The sequence below is a fragment of the Protopterus annectens genome, chromosome 2.part1 (assembly GCF_019279795.1).
Source record: "Protopterus annectens isolate FY-2018-M chromosome 2.part1, PAN1.0, whole genome shotgun sequence".
Taxonomy (NCBI): Eukaryota; Metazoa; Chordata; order Ceratodontiformes; family Protopteridae; genus Protopterus; species Protopterus annectens.
The window spans coordinates 1,642,584,722-1,642,612,382 of record NC_056729.1 but is presented as its reverse complement, the minus strand read 5'-3'; the positions used below and the strand labels follow the sequence as shown (position 1 = coordinate 1,642,612,382).

Sequence of the window (27,661 nt, the reverse complement as noted above, 5' to 3'; positions counted from 1 at the left end):
TCATTCCCCATCCTGAAACACACTGGCTATGTCCCTGCTCTAACCCTGACTGATATCTCATTCCCCATCCTGAAACACACTGGCTATGTCCCTGCTCTAACCCTGACTGATATCTCATTCCCCATCCTGAAACACACTGGCTATGTCCCTGCTCTAACCCTGACTGATATCTCATTCCCCATCCTGAAACACACTGGCTATGTCCCTGCTGTAACCCTGAGTGATATCTCATTCCCCATCCTGAAACACACTGGCTATGTCCCTGCTCTAACCCTGACTGATATCTCATTCCCCATCCTGAAACACACTGGCTATGTCCCTGCTCTAACCCTGACTGATATCTCATTCCCCATCCTGAAACACACTGGCTATGTCCCTGCTCTAACCGACTAATATCTCATTCCCCATCCTGAAACACACTGGCTATGTCCCTGCTCTAACCCTGAGTGATATCTCATTCCCTATCCTGAAACACACTGGCTATGTCCCTGCTCTAACCCTGAGTGATATCTCATTCCCCATCCTGAAACACACTGGCTATGTCCCTGCTCTAACCCTGACTGATATCTCATTCCCCATCCTGAAACACACTGGCTATGTCCCTGCTCTAACCCTGACTGATATCTCATTCCCCATCCTGAAACACACTGGCTATGTCCCTGCTCTAACCCTGACTGATATCTCATTCCCCATCCTGAAACACACTGGCTATGTCCCTGCTGTAACCCTGAGTGATATCTCATTCCCCATCCTGAAACACACTGGCTATGTCCCTGCTCTAACCGACTAATATCTCATTCCCCATCCTGAAACACACTGGCTATGTCCCTGCTCTAACCGACTAATATCTCATTCCCCATTCTACTCTCCCTATACTTCTCTGCTCTGTCGGTCTGACGCCTACCGGTGTTAACTAGTAAACTAACCTCTAAATCGTATGTAACGAGATTTCCTTCTTAGAACTCTATAAGAGTTTACTTTAAAAGTGCTAGTCCTCCTCTACACTAGATATAAACATAAGTTTGTACATCTGAAAACCAGGCACACACACACACAAAAAAAACTAACTTTTTTATTATGTTTGTTCACTGTATTAGATCTTAGCCTAAGCCTTACTAAAGACCTCTATATAAATTTTATTTTTATGTATAACCCTGTATAAGTTTTTTTATGTATAATCTAAACAATGTATAGCAAATCATGTTACGACTGCATATAATGTATGTTTATCTCACTGGCTATGCTTGGAGCTTCTCTCCCCGGGCCTCTACTGAAAATGGACATATATCCAGTTAGACTAGCCTGGTCAACAAATGTAAAATAAAAATAAAATAAATAAAACTATTAAGTGGTTAAATAGTACTGTATTTGGCAGTTCTAGCCATCCTAGCTGCTTAAGATTATCACAATGATGGGCTCTGAAGGCAGACCCAGTTGCAAATCTGGCAACATTATTGTAGGAGATTGCTAGCTTGTTGATGTTGTTTTTACATAGTTTCATATATATATATATATATATATATATATATATATATATATATATATATATAGGTGAGGCATAGAGAAGGGTAGAGATTAAGTGGGTCCGAGCAATAGTGGTCCTGGCTAGTGGGGTCAAAAAGGGTTTAATCCTGTATAGGGATCCTAATTTTTTTGTTGACTGTTTTTATAGTACTATTAATATGGGAATCAAAAGGGTAAGGTTCTTGTCAATTAGAACCCCAAGAAGTTTAGTAGTACAATCAGGAGATATAATATTGCCATTGCTAGATGTGACAGTAAAATTAAATGGGGAGGCTCTGTGGGTGGGAGTAAATAGTAACAGTTTTGTTTTTTTGGGATTCAGAATGAGGCATCGATGTAGAGGCCATTTCTTGACTGTGTTAAACCCATTTTGGGTTATGGACTGTAGGACAGCTGGTGAGGTGGCAGAGCATAATAAAGTGGAATCATCTGCGTATCGGATACATGTAGCTTGAGGTATAACAGAATGCAGGTCATTTATAAAAACAGAGACTAGGAGGGGGCCTAATATGGAGCCTTGAGGGACACCAAGGGCAATTGGGAGGTGGGAGGATAAGTTGTTCTTCCATAGGACAGCCTGCTGCCTGTTGTCTTGGTATGATTGGAACTACTGAATAGCCAGTGTGTCTAGAGACAGGTTTTTGAGAATATTAATGAGTAAGTGGTGGTTAACCATATCGTGAGAATGTTAATGAGTAAGTGGTGGGTAACCATATATTAACGAGTAAGTGGTGGTTAACCATATCGTGAGAATATTAATGAGTAAGTGGTGGTTAACCATATCGTGAGAATATTAATGAGTAAGTGGTGGTTAACCATATCGTGAGAATATTAATGAGTAAGTGGTGGTTAACCATATTGTGAGAATATTAGGTGAGTAACCGTATTGTGAGAATATTAATGAGTAAGTGGTGATTAACCATATTGTGAGAATATTAATGAGTAAGTGGTGATTAACCATATCGTGAGAATATTAGGTGATTAACCGTATCGTGAGAATATTAATGAGTAAGTGGTGGGTAACCATATATTAATGAGTAAGTGGTGGTTAACCATATCGTGAGAATATTAATGAGTAAGTGGTGGTTAACCATATCATGAGAATATTAATGAGTAAGTGGTGGTTAACCATATCGTGAGAATATTAATGAGTAAGTGGTGGTTAACCATATCGTGAGAATATTAGGTGATTAACCGTATTGTGAGAATATTAATGAGTAAGTGGTGGTTAACCATATCGTGAGAATATTAATGAGTAAGTGGTGATTAACCATATCGTGAGAATATTAGGTGATTAACCGTATCGTGAGAATATTAATGAGTAAGTGGTGGTTAACCATATCGTGAGAATATTAATGAGTAAGTGGTGGTTAACCATATCGTGAGAATATTAATGAGTAAGTGGTGGTTAACCATATCGTGAGAATATTAATGAGTAAGTGGTGGTTAACCATATCGTGAGAATATTAATGAGTAAGTGGTGGTTAACCATATCGTGAGAATATTAGGTGATTAACCGTATCGTGAGAATATTAATGAGTAAGTGGTGGTTAACCATATTGTGAGAATATTAATGAGTAAGTGGTGGTTAACCATATCGTGAGAATATTAATGAGTAAGTGGTGGTTAACCATATCGTGAGAATATTAATGAGTAAGTGGTGGTTAACCATATTGTGAGAATATTAATGAGTAAGTGGTGGTTAACCATATTGTGAGAATATTAATGAGTAAGTGGTGGTTAACCATATCGTGAGAATATTAATGAGTAAGTGGTGGTTAACCATATTGTGAGAATATTAATGAGTAAGTGGTGGTTAACCATATCATGAGAATATTAATGAGTAAGTGGTGGTTAACCATATCATGAGAATATTAATGAGTAAGTGGTGGTTAACCATATCGTGAGAATATTAATGAGTAAGTGGTGGTTAACTATATCGTGAGAATATTAGGTGATTAACCGTATCGTGAGAATATTAATGAGTAAGTGGTGGTTAACCATATTGTGAGAATATTAATGAGTAAGTGGTGGTTAACCATATCATGAGAATATTAATGAGTAAGTGGTGGTTAACCATATCATGAGAATATTAATGAGTAAGTGGTGGTTAACCATATCGTGAGAATATTAATGAGTAAGTGGTGGTTAACCATATTGTGCGAATATTAATGAGTAAGTGGTGGTTAACCATATCGTGAGAATATTAATGAGTAAGTGGTGGTTAACCATATTGTGAGAATATTAATGAGTAAGTGGTGGTTAACCATATCGTGAGAATATTAGGTGATTATCCGTATCGTGAGAATATTAATGAGTAAGTGGTGGTTAACCATATTGTGAGAATATTAATGAGTAAGTGGTGGTTAACCATATCATGAGAATATTAATGAGTAAGTGGTGGTTAACCATATCATGAGAATATTAATGAGTAAGTGGTGGTTAACCATATCGTGAGAATATTAATGAGTAAGTGGTGGTTAACCATATCGTGAGAATATTAATGAGTAAGTGGTGGTTAACCATATTGTGAGAATATTAATGAGTAAGTGGTGGTTAACCATATCATGAGAATATTAATGAGTAAGTGGTGGTTAACCATATCGTGAGAATATTAATGAGTAAGTGGTGATTAACCATATCGTGAGAATATTAGGTGATTAACCGTATCGTGAGAATATTAATGAGTAAGTGGTGGTTAACCATATCGTGAGAATATTAATGAGTAAGTGGTGGTTAACCATATCGTGAGAATATTAATGAGTAAGTGGTGGTTAACCATATCATGAGAATATTAATGAGTAAGTGGTGGTTAACCATATCGTGAGAATATTAATGAGTAAGTGGTGGTTAACCATATCGTGAGAATATTAGGTGATTAACCGTATCGTGAGAATATTAATGAGTAAGTGGTGGTTAACCATATCATGAGAATATTAATGAGTAAGTGGTGGTTAACCATATCGTGAGAATATTAATGAGTAAGTGGTGGTTAACCATATTGTGAGAATATTAATGAGTAAGTGGTGGTTAACCATATTGTGAGAATATTAATGAGTAAGTGGTGGTTAACCATATTGTGAGAATATTAATGAGTAAGTGGTGGTTAACCATATCATGAGAATATTAATGAGTAAGTGGTGGTTAACCATATCATGAGAATATTAATGAGTAAGTGGTGGTTAACCATATTGTGAGAATATTAATGAGTAAGTGGTGGTTAACTATATAGTGAGAATATTAGGTGATTAACCGTATCGTGAGAATATTAATGAGTAAGTGGTGGTTAACCATATTGTGAGAATATTAATGAGTAAGTGGTGGTTAACCATATCATGAGAATATTAATGAGTAAGTGGTGGTTAACCATATCATGAGAATATTAATGAGTAAGTGGTGGTTAACCATATCGTGAGAATATTAATGAGTAAGTGGTGGTTAACTATATCGTGAGAATATTAGGTGATTAACCGTATCGTGAGAATATTAATGAGTAAGTGGTGGTTAACCATATTGTGAGAATATTAATGAGTAAGTGGTGGTTAACCATATCATGAGAATATTAATGAGTAAGTGGTGGTTAACCATATCATGAGAATATTAATGAGTAAGTGGTGGTTAACCATATCGTGAGAATATTAGGTGATTAACCGTATCGTGAGAATATTAATGAGTAAGTGGTGGTTAACCATATTGTGAGAATATTAATGAGTAAGTGGTGGTTAACCATATCATGAGAATATTAATGAGTAAGTGGTGGTTAACCATATCGTGAGAATATTAATGAGTAAGTGGTGGTTAACCATATCGAAGGCTTTCGAAGGATCAATGACGAGAGCTGAGGATAAAGTGTCATTGTTGCGATTCTTATTAATACAGTCTGTGAAATATAAAAGAGCAGAAGTGGTGCTATGGAATGGTCTAAAACCATGCTGGCAGTTGGCTAGTAAATTGTTTTCTATTAGGTGGTTTAACAGCTGCTTATGAATGCATTTCTCCATAATCTTTGCCAGTGGAGATAATATGGCTATAGGTCTATAATGTGATAATTCATTGGAGTTACCAGCCTTATGCAAGGGGATAATGTGTGATATTTTCCAGAGTAATGGGATAGTTCCTTCAGTAATAGTTCCATTAATCAGGATGGAAATTGGAAAGGCTATGGATTTTGCAGCTTTTTGTAGGTATTCTGCAGGTAATAGGTCTGCAGAGAGGGTGGTAGGTCTAAGCTTATGTAAAAGGGTGCAGACAAGGGATGCAGGGACAGGTTGAAAGTGAAATGATGGGAGTGCATTAGATAGAGGTGGTTGATGATGCTGTATCAGAGGATAGCTGATTGGCAAGAGACTGAATGGTCTCTGTGAAAAAAGTGTTAAAGGTATTGGCTATTTGATTGGGATTGTCTTGATCAGAGCCTAAAGGGACGGATATGACTGAATGACCTGGGTGTAAGAGTTTATTAATGCCTGATCAGAATTTTTGTGGTTTATTTTGGTGGGTTTGTTGTAGCTCAAAGTAAAAATTCCTTTTGTCTAACAATATGGCTTTTTTTGTTTCATTTCTAAGCTGTCTAAACTTTAATTGATCTACAGGGTTTTTAGTAGAATGCCAGTTTGCCCACAGTTGGTTTCTAAGGAGGATTTTTTTGTTTGGTAGTTTTTGAGAGCCATGGGGCTGGTTTAGTCCTGGCTCTAATTGTACCTGTTGGGGTGTGGTAGTCTAAAATAGCTAAGAATTTTGAATTAAAGTATTTTACTGCTTCCTTTAGAGGTAGGTTTTTCAGGGGAGACCAATCACATGCCAGAAGTTCTTTTTGAAAGCTGTCGAGGTTAAAATTCTTTTTGGTCCTTATTGTCCTGTAGGTCACTGGGTTTGGAATGTCACTCTATCTGATTATGAAGGTCAGTGAATGGTTGCTTATATCTGCGGAGAGGGTTCCTACTTTGTAAGTTTGGTGGTGACTGTTTATGAGAATCCAGTCTAAGGTGCTTTCCTTGCCATTAAGTTTATTGGTCCTTGTAGGGGATGTAATGGTTTTGGGAAAACCATATAGGTTAATATGAGTAGGTGGCTGTTCTGAGGAACAGCTGTTCCAGTTGATATTAAAGTTGCCAAGCACTATGGTTTCTTCTGGGTAGGTATTAGATAGCCAGCTAAGGATATCCTCTAGGGTGCTAGAGTTATTACCTGGGGAAAGATAAGCACAGATGATGTAGATGGATTTACGTTTATTAAGTTGTAATTTGGAAATAAGGATTTCAGCCTTATTTATTAGTGGAGGTTGAGAATCTATAGGGGTCACCTGTAGGCCAGATTTATATAGAATAACTACTCCACCACCCTTCTTAGTTCTACGGTCTACCCTCAGGATATTGTAGCCGGGTGGAATAATCTCATTATCTTGTGTTGCATTTTTGAGCCATGTTTCAGTAAGACATAGGATGTCAAATGAATGTACATTCATGAGTGCATGTAGGTGGGCAACATTATTATTTATGCTACATATATTGAGATGAGCTATCAAGAGTGAGTTAGAGGGTCTTGCTAGCAATTGTATGTTAGCAGGAATTGGGGTGTGGGGCAATGAAGTTGTGGCAGAGGTTGGTCCAGCTTTTGGGTGGATATTACCATCTATTAAGGGGTGAACTTGTACTCTTATTGTAAGTTTTAAAAGTCTACATGTTAGATTATGGAATTTCCTAGTTCTTAGACTATAGAATTTAATGTGAGTCAATCTATGATACTTAGCTGGTAGGTAGTTTGTTGTGGTGGGTATATATGTATTACTAAGAGGGACTTCAAGTATTGGTGTAGAGGTTTTCTTTATGGAGTAATAAAATCCTAGGCAGTTAAGGTATTCATAGAATGTAAGTAGGTAAGGTATGGAAAGGTAAGGTAAGAGTAGAGTTAAGAGAAGGACCTTAGGGAGGGGTGAGCTAGATGTAGGTAGCATAATGAAGCAGTAGTTATAGGTTAGTATAGAGGGCAAGTTCTAATTGAGGTTTGTGTGTAACACAATGGTAGTGGGTTATATCACTTTAAGGGGGTGGGTTTGTGAGTCATTGTGTGGATGGGGGTGTGGTTTAGGGAGGATAAATATAGAGGTACTGGGGGCGGGTAAAATAAACTGTTTTTCAGCACAAGTGCAGTAACAAATGGTTTACAACAAAAGAGAGAACTCCTGTAGTAACAAGAATCTTTGGAAATAACTTCACAAACCTTAAAAAAAGTTCCCAAATACAGAAAAATGTATACAAACATAGGAAAACTTCTACAAACAAAGAGGAAATTTGCAAACCTTAGAAGTATTTTGGCAAACTCAGAACGACTTTTGTGGTATTAGAGGAGGTTAGGAGATATGAGAATACTGTTAAAATGACCTAAAAGCAGTACAGTAACAAACATATGGTATTTCTATAATAAGTGCAGGCTGATAAACAGTGATAAATTGAGCCAAATCAATAAATGCATTTAAAAATAGTGATAAATTGAACCAAAGTGATAAATTCAGCACAGAACTGTTACTATTAAATAGCAGTGAGATAGAGCAAGTCCATAAAAAATACTTATATCAAATGTGTAGGTCCACAGATAGTTTTAGATGTAGTCAAAGGTCTTGTAGTCATAGGTGTCCAAGCCAGGAACAGGGACGCTCTGAATAATAGAGCACAATCTCACAAAATGTAATTCTTTTATACCAGCAGGATGAAAGACGTTTACATAGTTCATCCCTCAGGCCAATCAGATAAAGACACAATAAACTTTCCACCAGCAGTTTCCTACTTGGATGCCTTGAATTCAGCTCTGCTCCCACCAGAATTCAGAATAAAACCCTGCTGCTAGGTTTTCCTGTTTGTCAAGCCAGCCTACAAAGCTCAGATGTCTTCCTTGTATGCTTTAATACAAGTGGATGTGCTAGTATAAAGGGACATGTATAGATACACCAAGACTCAGAACTTTCTTGCTACTAGTCTGCATATGTAGACCTCTGTCAGCATCATATGTAGTCATGCATTACAGCTGGCTTCAGCAAAGAGACTCTGCTAAATAAGTACCCTGTTTGAGATCCTTCCTCTTTTCACAATTTTTTGTCAGATGTTTTTTTGCACTGAATCACGCCAGGTCAGCCAAGGGGGGAAGAGAGAGGGAAATCCTAAGCACCTAAGTGCACATGCTCACACACACAGGCACACATATATATATATATATATATATAAATATACACACACACACACACACACACACACACACACACACACACACACACACACACATAAATATAAATATGCATGCATGCTTACAGACACACACCAGACATCCACACATCTCTCTGTTATTTTCATGGTGTGTGAATTAGGGTATCCTTCTGGCCACCTTGAATTTTGAGTTTGGAGTTATAGACTTAGCTTCAGACTTGTCTACATCGCTTTTGGAACAACACTTCTTATTCTTGCTTTTTGGTCTCATTGTCTGTTGTCTTTGAATTTATAAAATTTATAATCTAACTATTAATTGCTGTGTCTGATTTCTGCTCAAACATCAAGCAGTGGTGTGAGCATTCTGTTCCTAGCCACAGATCAATGTCTCCCATATTCCTCCCTAACTCATTCTTATAGTAGTGCTGTTAATATTCTTGGTTGATCTGTACTGTTGTTTCTCTTCAGTGCTTAACCACCATTTGTAAACTCCTGTTCCACTAAAAAATACTTACAATCAGTTTGAAGAATGAGCTGTTCTCCCACATTGGGATATGGGTAAAAGTAAGAGCACCTGCAGAAAATGCATCCATTCTCTGTACAGAAGGTACAAAGCCAGGAAATCAGCTACATAACATGAGTCGAGCAGCATTGCTAATTATTCAATATATGACACAATATCATTAAGTACAATTTGTATAAACAGTGGGTTTAAGACAAAACATAGGTAACATCTCAAGAATTTTTCTCCGTTATAACACTTTTTTTTAATATAAAATCAGTATTTACCACAAATTTTTCCATGACACAAATCACATCGGATACCATATATATATTTTTTTTGTCTTATAAGTATGGAAGATTTATCTTTGAAATAATCACTCTGGTTTCCATTTAGTGAACTTTGTCATAATACTTTGTTTATGACTAAAATTATATTCTGGCCAGAAGAGTGTTTTATTTTAAACTGCACCTGACATAATGTCTTGATACCATTTAAGGACGATCGCTCACCCTCTTAGAGGTAGGCTCGTTTCTTATATCTCTGAGAATCTGCTTCTGCTAGCATGATGCTTAGTCAACAATGAAAAGTGTGATTTTCTTCTCAATTCATGATCTGGACGTGAAAGGGAAATGTGGGCTTATGGTTTCATATCTCATTGGTTCTCACAGATCATACTGTTATCTCTCTCTTTGTATGAACTTCATTTCTGGTATTTTACTGCATTATTCATGAGAACTGCTTACTGCTACTTTTTTTAAAGAAGTATAGAAAATGTTCAGTTATTAAATGCTGTATGTAAATACATTTTAAACTTCATTTTGTTAATATACCAGTTAAATATATAATTGTGTTAGTGTAGGTACATAGAGCTACATAATACAAGAAGCAACGTATTTAAATATTTTGTCTAGGTCCAATTCTCAAGAAGCTATTTAATGCTCTCTTCTGAATACTATTACATCTGAAATATAACACTTTAAACAAAAGACCTAAAATATGACACTTCAGACAGCTCAAATATTTTCAGCATGACTGGGAATTGAACCCTGCTCACCTCCTGTTTTTTACTGCAGGTTCTCCACTTTCTCATCTTTAACATGGAGATGCACTAATCAGCCTGTATATTCATATATGCTAAACGTTCTGTGCAATACCTTATATGCTTACTTATACCTGTGGTGTATCAGATTGTTATTACAATTTAGGCAACTTCTGAACTAAAAAAAAAAAATATAAAAGTCTTGTTGTGAAACGGTGTTTTACAATATTCAAATGCGGTTCAGTTTTCTGGACAGCACATCTGGTATACAGTGGCAAAATCATATTGTGGTATTTGGCAGAATATGGGCTAGACAGATTGTTGAACCAAAATGGTGTTTATGTGAGTGGTGATGCAATGTGTTGCAAGACGAAGAAAGAACAATAATTTGTAGATAGAATACATTTTCATGTGAGTTTTGTTTCAAATGAAGCAGATTTCTCCTTAGATAGTTGGTCCGATATGACCCATCTGAGTAAAGTCAGCAACATTACCAAGTTTTATGCAGAGCTTTAGTTTTGCCATTCTTTAAAGTCTGCCTGCATCAAAAGCACAGGAACAGTTTTGTAAAGATTTTCCTTTTTGAATAATAGATGAGAGGTGATACTGCCTCATAGCAGAAGCTCTCTGGTTTGATTCTTGGTTCGGATTTGTTTTGTGTAGACTCTGCATGTCCTCGGTACATCTATTTTCTTTACTCAAAGTGCTCTGGCTTCCTCCTACCTCTCAAATGCATGCAGTAGGTGAAACGTGTGTGTGTGTGTGTGTGTGTGTGTGTGTGTGTGTGTGTGTGTGTGTGTGCGTGCGCGCGTGCACTTGCCACATGTGTACATGTGTGTGCATTCTACGACATATAGGTGCTCTATTTACAGCAGGGTTTCAGTGCCTTGGTTTCACTGGTTGCCAGGGTAGGCGTTTGTGTCTCCATGACCCTGTAGAAAGAATACATTGAGTAATCAGAAAATGAGTGAATGAATTTCATACTTGTTTACCATCCCCCACAGGGCAATTATCATTTAAAGTGATATATTTTCATTCTGCTTGGCCAGGAATGGTCAGATGAGTACAAGCTGTATGGCTGGATTTTCAGTAAACATTTCTAGTGGTACACTTGATCAGTTCAGCCTTTAAAATTGAAATAGACACAATGGGAATAATTTCTCCAAAACGTTTGGGTTTCTAATACCATGATAGGAATGGACCCCAAGTCAAACTATGATTACATTTCATAAAATTAGTATTGTTTCAGTCTTTGATATTAGCCAAAAGTGCTCTTTGCAGCATCCACAGTGTGCCCAGAATTGATTCCTTCAGAAGTTCATACAGAGTTATATGTATTGCTAACATATCTAAATATGACTTTAATTTTTTTTTTTACAAGACCAGTTGCTCTTTCTACTGTTGGAACTGTTTGGGTATCCTACTTCCACATTGCCCTCATTTCTGCTTGCAAGTCCTGGTATTTTATGACTTTGTATCTCTGTGTATGTAACGCACTGTAGTCACTGGGTGTAGAAATTTCAATGATCAAGGTTACTTTTGTCTTCTTTTCATGGAATACTGTTTTCTTGTATGTATTTTTTTGAACTGTCGGTCATCCATGTGATATAAAGTTCATCATTTTCTATTATGCTTTGTGGCTCCTATTTCCAGTGCTTCACAGCTACGTTAATATTATAATGTTTGCACAATCCCCAGTGAAACAGTCATGCCACATTATTATGCCTTCAGTATACAGGGTTTCTGCCATTAGTGTATCACCCCCAGCAAAAGGATGTGCAACTGTTTTCAATTCTGTTTTACAAAACCTGCATCTTTCTGTTTCTCCAACAAGTTCAATGGACCTTGTAAAACAATGCATGCATAGTCCACTAATCTGGGCCACCAATTATAACCTTTCATCTTTTGGTTTAAATCCACCTCTCCTTAACCATTCCTACATTAGATCCTGATCAACATGAGGTTGTGCCAAGAGATTTTGGCACTTGCAACCATATTTATGCATTTTCCACATTAATTGCCTTCTGATCTGCACCGTCACCTCGTATTATTTATTTTGTTTTTTGGCACATTTGCTGCCTGATTTTTATCTACTTCTGGTTTGATTTCCATTCCTGCTTGACACCAGTATGCTTCTGGTAAACTAAGTAGGGAAGTGTTGTTCACCTCATGTTTTAAAACTTTCTCTATGTTTGGATCTTGTGAGGTCAGCAGATATGTATGCAGTCCTATGATTGCAGATCTATGCATGTATTCAATTGCCAGAAGCCTCATACCTCCTTCATTTCTACCACTATCCACTCTATTCCTCCCTTCCCTACTATCATAACTCACTTAACAACTGCTCTGTATTTTACAACTACCCTCTGAAGATAGCCCAATATTTATTTAGTCATTTATTTTATTTGCAGTTTGTTTGCCAGGCTAGTCCATTGGGCCACAATGAGCCCATTTTCAATGGAGTCCTGGGGAAAAAAGCTCCAGAAAAATACAAATACATAATACACATTGCACATATACATTACAGATTATCTCATAGGAATACAAAGTAAATATGATAAGAAAAGATTAACAATGATAGAATACTTCAGTACAGTTCATTAAACAGCAATAAAAAACACTTTTGTAAAGAAAAAAGTCGCAGCACAGGGTAACTGTTAAGTAGTTGGTCAAATAGTTCAATAGAGCTGTGGAACTGTAGGAGGCAATGATGGCGTATTTAGTTCTAGGAGAGTAGGAAGTGGTATTAGAAGGATTAGGTAGGATGGGAACAGGAGCACTTCCATTGTGAAGCTAGGTGTGAGTGCAGCAAGGTTTTAAATGAGGAGGGACTGATGGTGATGAGGATAGGAGATGGTAGAGAATTCCAGAGGCCTGCAAGAGAGAAGGACATTAGGTGATTCCCAGCTACATGTGTGGGTTTGTGAAATTTAATCAGTTTTTGGGAATTAGATTTTACAACTCATTCTGTTTCATACATTTCAAAGGTAGTGGCTAGGGAGGGACAAAGAGAGGGGTTGTAAATGAGTTTGTGTGCTTGGATGAGTTGGGTATAAGTGAGGAGGTTAGGTAGCTCAAGCCAGTTTAGTTGGTGAAGAGAATTACAATGGTGAGAAATGTCTCTGTGACCTGCCAGCAATTTTGATATCTTGTTATAGCAAGAGGAGCATTTTGTTTTGAGGGAGGATTGCAGGTTGGTGAAGATAGATGCACCATATAGGAGGGATGGGATGAGATAAGTATTGGCTAGTATGAGCCTAGTGGAAGGACAGATATAACGATTATGGAGGTATAGCATGCCAAGTTTTTTTTTTTTTTTTATATATTTACTTGTAAACGTTTGTCAAAATTTAGTTGATCATCTATGAGTACTCCTGGCAGTTTAGTGTCAGAGACTATTTCTAGGGGAGTATTGTTTTTGCTGGTGATTATCAATGAGTGTTTATCTAGGGAGGAGGTTTTGGAGGCGGTGAATAACATAAATTTAGTTTTGGTTGCATTAAGAGCCAGATGGTTGTCTAGCATCCACTGCTCAGTAGAGGAGAAGGCACTTTGGGGAAGCTTATTTAAAGTGGGGGTAGAAGGGGAGGACCAGATAATGGTAGAATCGTCGGCATACTGGATGAGGCTGGAGTTTGCAATAGCTTGGTAAAAGTCGTTCATGAATATATTGAATAGTAGGGGGCCTAAAATGGAACCTTGGGGGACACCTGTGAGAGTAGTAAGGAAGGGTGAATTGGCTTTATTCCATTTGACTGCTTGTTGTCTGGTTGTGCGGTAGCTGGAGAACAACTTGGTACAGGAAGGGGATAGGTGTAGTTTGGAGAGTTTATTAAGAAGCAGGTTGTGGGAAATAGTGTCAAATGCCTTGGAGAGATCGAGAAGGGTGGACACAAAATGGCCAGAATTGCGGGCTTTGTTAATTGTATCGAGGAAGGAGGGCAGTGGAGGTGCTATGACCGGGTCTGAATCCATGCTGTGTGGGGATAAGAAGCTGGTTGTAGATGAGATAGGGTAAGAGTTGTTGGAGGATACATTTTTCAAAACAGTGTAAGAAACTTCTCTGTGTGGAAGATTTTCAGTCCATATATTTCTAGTTAATCACTGTATATTAATCAGATCAGACAATAGTAGTAGAAGTAGCAAACTTAAACCCGTCTTAAGTCAAAACAAAACAAAAAATAATGACAGAAAATATATAATTGTACAGCATTACTAAGTATTCAAAAGTAATCCAAGCAAGGCAGGCAGTCTGTTTCCAGTCAAAAATCCTTTATTAAGTACACAGACAAGCGATCCAAGTAAAACAAAAATAGAGTAATAATTTCCTCACAAGCTTTCTAAATATATATATACTTTTTATCAGGCATGGGAGTGGTTTATTGTGCTGTAAAACAGTGTTATTGGTACACATGTTAAATTCACATCCCTTCCCCCATCAGTGTGTCATTCGAGCTGGTCCTACTCTACTTAGTAGCTGTCATAATAATATATAACCGTTGTGTACTTTAAATAAATTTATATAATGATGTGGTACCTCTTATTTAACCAGATTATTAAGTAGATTATTAAGTCTGTGATTTTATCCATGACAATATACTACATGGCTGGAAATATATCAACCTTAGTTCATTTGGCAATCAAAAATATATATAAATATATACATGTACATTCTGCATGTAAAAATGAATTTCTATTTTCATAACCTATTGTTAACAAAGATCGTTTTCGTCCTTCTAGACTTCTTCAGGTATGTGTACATGAACCCTAAAAACAATCTATAAAAATATATATAATTGTATAATTAGTTAATATTGTTATTACACATCATTTTGAATAAAGTGGAAAAAATAACCAGAAAAAAATAAAAATAAGAAAAAATGTATGTATGACGATGGAAACAAAATATTCACTTAAATTTCAACTGATTTAAAATGGTATTTAAAATGGAAACAAAATTAAAAAAAGGGGATAAGATAGCAATAGGGCAGATGTTTGGAATGTCATTATTATTGCCTCCTTTATGTAGAGGAGTAATAAAGCCTTTCTTCCAGAGCTGTGGGACGTGGCTTTCTGAGATAGTCCAATTAATTTGTTTGCTGATAGGGAGAGGAGTGGCTTCTGCGGCCTCTTTTAGGAAGTAGGAGAGAATTTCATCAGGGGCATTGGAACCATGTTTTAATTTTAGGAGAAGTTTTTTTATGGTGGATATAGAGATGGGATTGATAGAGAAGGGCGCAGGTTGGAGGTAAGGGATGGTTGCAGGGTGAGGAGGGGTTGCAGAGGCGTTGGTGAAGGACGATGTTAGCTTGCCTATGGATTCGATGAAGAAAGAGTTAAACTGGGTGGCTAAGTCCATGTCAGAGGCATCTGGGTTAGGGCAAGGGTTTTCTTTTTTTTCTGGGTTGAGGAGAGATGAGATTCCTTTCCAAAATAGTTTGGGATTGGTGTTGTCGTTGGTTTGGAGAGTGGAGAAATAGGCTTTGCGATCTGAGGTAATATGTTTTTTTACTTTAGTGTTTTATATTCAGTAAGGGTGATAGTAGTTTTATTTTTATGGTAATGTGTCCAGGCTTTGTCACGGAGTCGCATAGTAGCGAAGATGTTTTTGGTTAACCAGGGTACAGGGTTCCCTTTTGCACATTTTGTTTTAGAGGGGCAAAGGAAATGAGCAGGTTTGTGAAAGTAGAGTTAAAGTAGGAGAGGGAAAGAGTCTTTAATGGGTTCCAGTTTGTGCTTTTAGTGCATATGAGAAGGTTTCAGTATTGAAGTTCTGTAAGCAGCGAGTGGAAATATAGGTGTGAGTTAGTTGTATGGAAGAGAGGAGATGGTGGGCAAAAGTGGGGAAGTAGTCAGCTAGTGGGTCTGGGAGAATACCACTATCAGAGATATAGTGAGGATGGGATTCTAGAATCCAGTCTATTGTACTTCCAGTAATGGAGTTCTTAGAAGGCCTGGTAGTGGAATTGATTAGTTGTGTAAAGTTATATAAGTTAATACTGAGTGAGTTAGTCGGAGATTGGATTGTGGCCCAGTTTATGTTCACATCCCCCAGAATTATGGTTTTATGAGTAATGTTGGTGGAGACCCAGGAGAGAACATATTTAATGGATGAGATATTGTCTCCAGGGGGAATATAGAGGGAGAGAACAAATATGAGTTTATGCTTGTTTAGGTGGAGTAGGGCTGGTATCATTTCTGCCTTGCCAAATTTGGGAAAAGGTTTGGTATAGGGGATGACTAAGAGGGATGCTGAGTAAAGGAGGGCTACACCCCCCTTTTTGTGTTCTGTCTTTCTTTAACATGTGGTAGATGGGAGGGGTTATTTCAGAATCTTTTATGTGGGGCTTAAGCCAGGTTTCTGAGATGGAGAAAATATCGGGCTGGTTATGTAGAAGCAAGACATGAAGATTTGGAATTTTGTTACATAGGCTCTGAGTATTTAGAGCTGAGAAGTGGAGGGGTTTGCCTGTTGCTTGGGGGGGGGGAGTTGGGGGCTGGATTCAGTGATGTAGAGGGGTCTGGGTTTGGGTGGATGTCCTTGGAGAGAAGGATAGAGATAAGATGATGGATGAGGTATTTGGTTTGTTTTGGGTGTAGGATACAGGTAGAGAGTTTTCTAGAATTTAGACTAATATAGTTGGGAACAGTGTTTTTAGAGTGAGGTAGGAGTCTATAGGGGCAGAGCATGCTAGTGTTGACGGGGTGGAGACTAGGAGATATAAGGGTAACAGTAAATGTGTACTTTGTAGAGGATGGGGTAGTGGTGTGAACTGGGGGTGGTGGTTTGCATTAGTAGGTTGGATGATATAGTTTAGGTGAATTAAGGTAATTAGAAGTATTATTTGAATAAGTAGGGATAGAGGCTTGAGGGTCATGATGTTTATTTTTGGATGGTAGTAAGGGGTGAGTTAAGTTGTGAAGTTAGGTTATTTGATTAAGAGGTTATGGTTTAGGTTAATTGTTTGGTAGTTTATCAAGATAAGTAATGTTTGGCAGTAAACTCTGAAGGGTAGGCTTACTTTAAAGGGTGAACGGTGGGAGGGGATTTTGGGGTATGATGGGTAGTTTGGATTGGATAGTGGAAGTGGTGGGAGTGGCTAGCTAATTATATGTGTAGGGGTACTGGGGGGCAGGTGGGATATGAGGGCAGAGTAGGGGAGCGGAGTGAGCCTGCATGGCAAACAGAGTGGGTAGAGCCAAGGGAAGGAAGAATCAGGTCAAAGAACAAAACTAAATCAGTGGGGTGAAAGGTAAGTTCAGAGGAAAGCATGCAATGGGGGGTAAGGGATGTTCTAGCAGTGGTATAGGGAAAGGATTAGAGTGCTTCAGGGAGGTAAATATGTTATGTAAATACATTCATATGTTTTATTGTATATTCTTTTGCTATTTGTTTCTTCAATGTTATAATGCCTCTTACTATATTATACTGTGGAACTGTATCCCATTTGCTTAACTATGTTATTGTATATTGTATTCAACCTCAATGTTTGTAAATTTTTCTTGCTCACTTGTACTGTGGAGCTTTTCACCCTGGGCCTCCACTGAAATAGGGCTTTTCCTCAGATGGACTATTCTGGTAAACAAATGTCAAATAAATAAATAAATAAATTCAGAATGGGAATATATAATCTTGGTATACATTGATTTTTGTCATTTTTTTTTTGTTTTTTGTTTTCCTGTCCAGCTGATCCAATACCTTTTGGGGCCAGTCAATCACCCTAAAACTGTAAGTTAGAACAGGAAGAGCATATTGGTGTATAGGTTGAACTTGGTTCCTAGATGTACTAACCAGGTACTCTCCCTGAAGATCTAAGTGATCATTTCTTAACGTATACTATTAGGCATAAAGTTGAATGTCCACATCTATCCACCTATAAAACAATAAGAAATAACAAAAACTTCAACCTTAATAAATATTTAGAAGAACTTAAATTATGTAATTGGTCAATCCTAAAACAACTACCACTAGATGAGGCAGTAACACACTTTAATAACACATTCCTGGCCATCCTTGACAACCATGCACCTGCACGCTCTATTAAAATTAAAACAAAAGTTGCCCCCTAGCTCACTAAAGAAACTAAACTAAAGATCATCCAAATAAATAATGCCTGGAACACCTGGTGCTCCTCTAAAGACCCACAAGATCAACTCAAATTTTAACAATATTGGAATGATACAAAAAAAATCCATATTACTAGACAAAAAAAAACTGTTTCTGCCATCTACAGCAGAAACACCATAACAAGCCACAGAAGTTCCAGGCAGGTATTAACAAACTTCTCCACCCAGGGCAATCCACAACTTCAACCCCCTCAGCCCCAACCCAAAAATCACTAGAGTCTATTGGCAACACCTTCAACAGTTTCTTTACAGAAACCATCCAGGTCGTTGCTAGCAAACTTAAACCCACTTGTCCTAATGCTGAAACCCCTAAACCCAGTGGCATTCTCTCCTTTAGCTTCCTAAAAGTTCTGACTTCACTCATTAGCGTCCTAATTAACAAACTCAAACCAGCCACCCTTTCACCTGACCTCCTCCCTGCAGACTACCTGCAAAAAGCTGCTGATGTTATAGCATACCCTGTCATTATTTTGATAAACAGAACTTTAACTGAAGCCTCTATCCCCTCTATCTGGAAAATATCACATGTCATACCACTTCACAAAGGAGGCAAATCCATTGAGCTGTCAAATTTTAGACTAATAGCTATCCTTTTCCCCTAGCTAAAATTATGGAAAAGTGTTTCCATAAACAACTCTTACACTACCTTATTCAACATATTCTTCTGGCCAACTCCTAGCATGGATTTAGACCACAGCACAGCACCACCTCAGCTCTCCTCTCCTTTTCTAATGTCATAAATTCCAACCATAACAACAACAAACTATCTTCTGCCCTGTTTCTCGATCTTTCCAAGGCCTTCGACATGGTTAACCACCAGCTACTCTTACTTACCCTAAATAAAATATCCCTAAACAATCATGCCAATCAATGCTTTCAATCTTATCTTAGTGGAAGACAGCAGGCTGTCCTTTGGCAGGACAAACTCTCTATCCTTCTCCCCATTACCCTTGGTATCCCTCAAGGCTCCATATTAGGTCCCCTTCTTTTCTCCCTCTTTATCAGTGACCTCCACACTGTAATCCCAGATGCAACCTGCATACAATATGCCGATGACTCCACCCTGATTTGCTCAGCCTCTACCCCTACAGATCTCCTTAGTTTAACCCAGAAACCCTTTAATACAGTGGAAAACTGGATCTCTAATCAACAGCTGATATTAAACCCCCAATAAAACAAAGCTATTGCTCTTCTCTCCTACTCGCAAATCCTCTCAACCTTCCTTTACTATAACATCTAACAATGGGACCATAATCTCACCAGATATGTATACCAAACTCCTGAGTGTCATGATAGACAACAACCTCAAATATGATATGCACGTAACCCAAACTATTAAAACCGTTAATAAAAAAAACTTGACTCCCTATACAAAAACAAACCTTTTCTCAACTTCTCACCCCTCTAGCTAGGACTGCCCATTGCTTGTACCCATATGCTTTCAACTCTACTCTATGCCTTGCCAATACTCACTAACTTGAACAAACCTGATCTCAGCAAACTCTCTAGCTGCTACAATCAAATTGCCAGGTTTGCCACAGGAACTCCCTACAGGACACACCACTGTCAAAACCTAAACCTCTTAGGATGGCTAGAACTCCCCAAGCTAATTCAATATAATCAACTTACTGTAGCATTCAAGGTTATTAATCATCCAGAAAAAAATGCCTTTCCTTAAAAACATTATCCATCCCTACAAAAACGCTAGGCCACTTTGTTCCACTACAAAACTTTTGGTTCAGTCTGTTAAAGCTAACAACCTATCTGGAGAATCTTTGTTTGCAAATTCAGTAGGCAAAACCTGGAATTCGCTCCCATCTGACCTTACTCTGAACCTCTCCCTTAATCAGTTGAAAAATCTAACCCAGTATTTTAAAACTCACTGGTTATGGCTAATGGCCGTGGAGCCTATATAAGCCTAGCCCAAGAAGATTTCCTGGCATCATACCCCCCAAAGTTAGTTCCCAGTGCCCCTGTTAAGCAAGGCCACTGAAGTGATCTTGCTCTAACCCTGACTAAAGCCTCACCTACTTCCATATCCCTGCGATTTTTTATTCACAGCGACTAACCTCTTACACTATAAGGTTTGAAAAGAGAAACTGTTGCATCTTTGCCGATACTCTGTATATAAGCTGCACCTATAGGTTTGATAAGAGAAACTGTAACATATTTGTATATATTTCTGAATATAAACTGTATTCTTCATAGGCTTGAAATGTGAGACTGTAACTTGTATGTTAATACAATGTGTTTGTGCATATACTGTAACTTGCTTGTCTTTATCTGTTTGTAAGTTTGGAGCTTTTCTCCCCGGGCCTCTGCTGAAAATGGACATGTATCCAGTCGGACTATCCTGGTCAACAAATGTAAAATAAAATAAAATAAAAATAAATAGATGTCATAGATATTCTCATTATTAGTTTTAGTCTTCTAAAATATTCCTTACTAAGTTTTATTCATATTTGTTTGTGTTTTATTTTTGATTCTTCATCAATTCCCAAATATTTATACACTCCCCCTTGCTCAAGTTCTTTTATATCACATTCTTGTCCCATACTGATGTTTTCTTGGTGCTGCGGCTTTCCTGCTTTAAAGGTTGCTTTTGCACATTTATCAAGACCAAATGACATTCTTATATCATCTGATAAAGTTCTGACCACTTGCAGTTGTGCTTTCATTTCCTCATCTGATTAACTATACAGTTTTAAATCAAACACAGAAAGAAGATAAGGAATGTATGCTTTCTTGTTTTCTGGGAGCCAAATTATAGCCATGAACTAAGCTGTTAAGTAGACAGCTTAATGGGTTACAGGTAAGATAAAAGAGCAGCAGTGACAGAGAGTCACCCTGGAATATCCCCCTTTGAATTTTTATCCCTTGAATAATAATTTGTCCTCTATCATGACTTAGCTGCAAAGTGGTTTACAACTGTTTCATGGTCACCGTAATGTAATAAATCAGTATATGATGTATCTTATACATTTGTAACCACTCTTTTATCCATGAATGTGGGATCCTGTCAAATTCTTTTTTTTTGCAATTCGCCATTCTGACTTTATTTAACTTGTTGGTGGGACAGATTTGTATCCCAAAGACTCCCCCTTTTGTGGAATAGACTCCCTCTCTATGTAAAGCAAAGTACCTCATTAACCCTTTTAAAGGGCAACCTGGATAACTGAATGGGGAACAGAAAATGCACCCCTGGGATTCTACGTGTGTCCCTGGTGGATAGTGGGGTTGGGTGCTGACCTGTTGGAACATAGGCTAAATTCTTGGCTAGGCTTGAAAGAGCTTCAAGGCCAATAGCCTAGTAAATTCCTATGATCCTAGAACAACAAATGATCCTTTGTTCCATGCAACTTTTTTTTGTTACCCTTTTACTATATTACCATGATGGAGTTTTCTTCTAAATAACTATAAACTCTGTTGGCATCAATTCTAGCATATAGTTTATACATCATTGGAAGGCAAGTTATTACTCTCTAATTTTTAGGTTATCTTGCAGATTTGCTTTTAAGGAGGAGTATTTTTTTTTTTTTTTTTTTTTTTTTTTGTTAACAGCTTGCCATCTGTTTGGGGTGAGCATATAAATAGTCTCATGGCTAGATTTTCATGTAAAGATGTTAATCATTTTAGCCAGACGTGGGGTTCTGCACCTAGGGTTTTCCATTTAGGAGCTTTTCTTAACTTTGTTTCATTTTCTCTGCCTGTTACTTTATCCCAGTTCATATCCTGTACATTTTAACTTCGTATTATTTCTTCTGTTATCTGTTCAGCGTCTTGGCTGATAAGGGCGGACCTATACTTGTCATGGACAGGGAATATTATTTTTCTACCATTAAGAGTAAGTTAAATGACCATCAGGCATATGCTAGAGTGACTATGGAGGATGTTCGCACTGTTATTTCTAGGGTATATGACACCATACATGATTGTTTTTTAGGTGAGGATATATCCAGTGAGTTAGCTGAATACCTAACTGTTGAGACCCCATGCATTCCTACTTTTCAGGGCCTTCCCAAAATACACAAGGATTCTGCCGCACCTCTGTTGAGGCCAATTGTTGCAAGAGGAAGGTGGCTTACCGAATCGTTTTCGATATAAGTCTAGAAATTGCTAAGACCTGTTTTGAATAATTCTCAGGTTGTGTTAAAAGATTCTAAACAGTTCCTGCAGGTTCTATATGAACATGTTAATAGGAGTGATATACACCGAGATTGTTTATTGCTGACAATGGATGTTGTATCTTTATTCACCGTTATTCAAAATAATGAGGGTATTGATTTAGTTACTAGATATCTGCATAAGAGTAGCACACTTGATGATAGGAATATTGAACTGATTGGACTGTTCCTTTAAATCATCATGGAGAGCAATGTTTTCCTTTTTGATAGTAAATACTTTCTACAGCGATCTGGCATAGCTATAGGCACTTCATGTGCCAATAGCTATGCCAGTATGGTCATGGCTAAGTGGGAGAACACATATGTGTTATATCAACATGGTTTTTCAGATTTTATTAGTATTTATACCCAGTTTGTGGATGATGTGTTTATGTTGTGGACAGGAGATCCCTCTGATCCATGTGATTTTATAGGATATTTACATAGTACGACCTCCTTCCTTAGGTTTTCATCCAAATATTCATATACTACTATTGAGTTCTTGGATATTAAAGTTTGGAGACATACAGATATGTCCTTTGATATGAAATTGTTTAGGAAATGGTGCTACATGAACTCTTTGTTGCATAGGACCAGTATGCACCCTTCCCATGTTTTTCCAACATTGTCAAAGGACAAGGAATGAGAGCTTCCAGGCTTAATGCTGGGGAAGAAGGGTTTAGGAAGGTGTTAACCACCCTTGGAGGTCATTTTAAGACCAGAGGATATAAAGATAATGAGATTATTCAGGGTCTGGAATCAGCTGTTGCTTTACGATCTACACGAGCAAATCCCTATTTTTCTAACATGAGAAATATTAATGCTGGTGCTATTTGCAACACTAAAAAGAGGGGCTTCACTTTTCAGCTCCGTTATAGTAGTGACACAAGAACTGTGACCAGTATCATCAGGAAGCACTGGTCCGTGTTACTTACGGATGATAAAATAAAAAGGGCAGTAGCTGAGTGTCCATCATTTGTATTTAAGAATAAGATGAACCTCAAAAACATGTTGTGCTATCCGGATAAGGCTAAGAAATGCCACCTAGATACACATGTAGTTATTAGCTTCCCTTGTCACAACTGCAGGTATTGTAAGTATATAGATAGCAGGAGTCATTTATGAACCCTGACACTGGCGTAACATTTGATTTCAAGGTGAAGGCTGATTGTAACACTAAGGACATTGTCTACCTTGCTCAGTGCACTACACGTTTATGTGTTTGTCGGTAAGAGCAATCATAAATTAAAGGAACGTATAAGAGAGCATTTGTACTCTATTAATGTACAATATATGTGTAATGCCCTAGCGAAATGCATTGTGGCTGAAGGGTCTGATCATGAATTTAAGTTAAGTGATGTTCATCGTGTTAGCCTGCTGCAGTCATCACACTTGGGTTATCCTGTCATCAGGCGGTCCCGCAGTTGGACGGAATTCCAAAGTCTTGGTCCGGCGTCGGATGCTGTCTCTTCTTCCCTGACATCAGTGCACCAGGGGTATATATAATGCATCTGACGCCATTTTCTTCAGTCTTTCTTGCCGCGTGGTGCCCGAAGCAGAAGCAGTTCGCAAGTGCCGGTCGGCCGACTCCTGAGATTTTCAAAGTCGAATTTCAGATCCAAAGTCTTCAATAAAGCTAAGTACCCCGTTGGGGAAACTTTTCTTGCCTCAGACCGATGTCAGAAAAAGTTAACAATTGTATTTCTTGTGTGAAGCAAATACCTCATAAGGATTTTCATTCTTACTGCATACCTTGCATAGGCCCAGACCACGACGTCACTGGTTGTCGTTTTTGTGCTAGGTTTAATAAGCATACTATAAAAAGACGCTTTGATTTCGCACAACACTACTTCGGTAGAAAATTTAACTACACAATGCCATCGGAGCAACCGACTACCGGCGTGCACAAAAAACGCAAGGATAAGGACAGGCAGCCTAGACCCAAGCCAGACTCTGAGGCCTCGGCTGGACCGGTCTCCTGTTCACCGGTCTTCAGTGAGGCTCCAACGCAGCCCCTGACTACCGCAGATTTGGAACCCGAGACCGCTTCAGAGCCTTTGGCGGAGAGTGCTAGGCCGACGCAGCCATTTTGTTTAGCCCCTACCAACGACACTGCAGAAAGAGATGTCGGTGCTGCAGAAACACCTTCGGTTTCTGAAGGCGTCTTCAGACCGATGACGCTCACCATAAAAACGTATCCTGAGCTTAAGATGTCTACTAAGCCTAAAAAGACTGCACTTCAGTCTCCAGTTCAAGGCCCCATGCCTAAGAAACAGATGCTTAAAATGGCTGAAGATTTGATCTCTTTAATCAGGGGTTCCCAACCCCCACCCGACAAAAGGCCTAGACAAGAGGAAGATTATGCCTCCTCTGATCAAATGTCTATTTCCTCAGGCTCCTCTGAGGAACAAGATTACTCCTTTCCCCCTTATGGAGATTCTGATGCTGAGGATTCCATTCCCTCAGCTTCTCCTCCTGAAGACTACTCCTTTGGGGAAACTTTACACACTATGAGGGAACATTTCCACTGGGAAGGTCAGGACTACTCTGACTCAAAGAAAAGGCTCAGAGAGTTTCTTTTACTCCCCCCGCACAGACCACTTGCCATTCCCCCAGTTTTAGACATTGTGGATGATGTTTACTTAGTATCCAGTTTGAACCCATATTCTCTGCCTCCTGCCCCTGCCAAACCAGACAGATACTATAGAGTGCCTGATTCCCACAAATTCCTTTTTAAAAGCCCTGTTGCTGATCCAGAGACTGTCTCCCAGGGTCCCAAAGGGGCAAAGGCTTCTATGGCAAAAACATCCTGTACCCTCTGAAAGGGAGTCCAGAGCACTAGACAGGTGGGGGAAAAAGGTTTACACCTCAGCCACTCTAGCTATGAGAGCACTAAATTGCCAATTTCACATGCTAAAATATCAGCAATTTCTAATGTCTCAGTTAAAACAAAAAATGAGCACACTCCCTCAACAGTCTGAATTGAAAGAAATGCAGGATCTGTTGCATGCAACTGAACAGGTGGGCAAACATACTTTACAATGTGGGTTTGATTCTTTGGAGGCTTCCTGCAGATCAGCTGTCACTGGGTCTGTTGTACGTAGACATGCTTGGTTAAAGGAACAAACTCTGCCTGATCATGTTAAAGCAAAGCTTCTAGATGCTCCCTTACAGCAGGATGTTCTATTTTGAGTTAAAGCAGAAGAAGTCTTAAAGAAAATGGAGGATAAGGCAAAATCTATGCAGACAGTCAAAGATTTTCTACAGGTACAGCCCCCTCGCTTCAGCAGAAATTGGCCAACAAAAAATTGGTCCTTTCCAGCTTCTGACAGACCACAGAGGGGTAAATACAGACTTCCAAGAGGCAGAGGACAACCACAAGCCCAATACAAACCTCGACAATGGGGCACTGCAACACAGAAGGGAGGAGAAGACAGGTCCCAAACTACCAGAAGGCAAACTCAATGACTTGCACCTCATCTGGCCAAGCAACACTCTCTTGGCAGCTCCCTTGGCAGGAAAACTCGCACTTTTTTCAGACAACTGGCACATTGTCACAAAGGACAAATGGGTCCTAGACATAATTTCACGAGGATACAGATTCCATTTCCACACCTTGCCAATGAAAAGAGGAATGCCAAACCTGCCACAAAATCAATGGGCAGAGGCACAAAAACAAATTACAGCTCTCATGGACATGAGAGCCATTCAACTGGTACCTACTCGAGAGCAAGGTCAAGGATTTTACTCAAGACTCTTTCTAGTCCCCAGAAATGACAATGCCTAGAGACCAATTCTGGACCTTTCAATTCTAAACACCTTCTTACAAATACCCAAATTCAAGATGCTAACACTACAGCAGCTTATTCCCATGTTGGGCAAGAAAGCATGGCTAGTAACGTTGGACCTCAAGGAGGCATACCTCTGCATGTCCCTATCAGACAAAGTTGCAGAAGATACCTCAACCCATTACCAATTCTCTGCACTGCCCTTTGGCTTATCTACTGCGCCCAGGGTCTTCACAAAATGCCTGGCACCAGTAATTGCATACTGCAGACAAAGAGGAATTCAAATATACCCATACCTGGACGACTGCCTCATCCAAGCAGAAAGCAAGGACATCCTCTTACAACATCTGGCTTTTGTAAAACATCTTCTAAGTTGCCTGGGGTACACAGTAAACGAAAAGAAATCAAAACTAGTACCCTCACAAAATATGACATTCATGGGTGCCAGCTTGAATACAATGGCCCAGAAGGCTTATCTGACGCTAGACAAACAACTACAACTGACTCAATATTTCAAAACAATGGCAACAAAGACCCAACTCCCTGCAAGAAAAATTCTGCAGGCCTTGGGCTTCATGGCATCTTGCATACTACTAATTCCATTTGCAAAGCTGCATATGAGGAAATTACAGTGATACCTAAAAAGCGTATGGTCTCAACACAGCCACAGCTTGGACACAATATCTCTCATTCCTTGCCTACAACAGGAGTTTCTATGGTGGTCACAGGCATGTCACCTCAACAAGGGTCAGCCTTTCACCTTGCCCCCAGCCAGGCAAACTATGACAACAGATGCATCGGACTACGGCTGGGGGGCACACATGGCAGGACAGTGCATTCAAGGCATATGGACTGCAGATCAAAGGAATCTGCACATCAATCAAAAAGTGATGCTAGCTGTACAGAATGCTCTGACAGCCTTCAAGAACCTATTACATCCAGGACAACTTACAATAAGGACGGACAACACCACAGTAATGTGGTACATAAACAAACAAGGGGGTACACACTCCTACCCTCTATGCAGGCAAGCAATGACCTTGTGGAACACAGCACTGGCTTACCAAGTTCAGTTACAAGCTCAATTCCTGCCAGGAAAAAAGAACACATTGGCAGATGACCTCAGCAGAAACATCATGGATCCCCACGAGTGGAAACTGGATCCACAAGTATTTGCATATAGACCTGTTTGCCAGCCCCCAAAACTATCAGCTAACAAAATTGTGTACAAGGACACTTCACCATCAAGCTTGGAAAGTGGACGCACTCTCATTCAGTTGGAAAAACCTGACAGTATATTCCTTCCCTCCATTGCCTGT

At 38.8% G+C, this 27,661-nt stretch overlaps 1 protein-coding gene across 1 annotated transcript in view; it reads left to right on the top strand.

The window, feature by feature from the left end:
• The window catches only part of LOC122795004 (rho guanine nucleotide exchange factor 7-like), a 925,778-nt gene that overhangs the window by 665,742 nt on the left and 232,375 nt on the right, over positions 1–27,661 (top strand). The gene's annotated exons all lie outside the window — the stretch shown is intronic.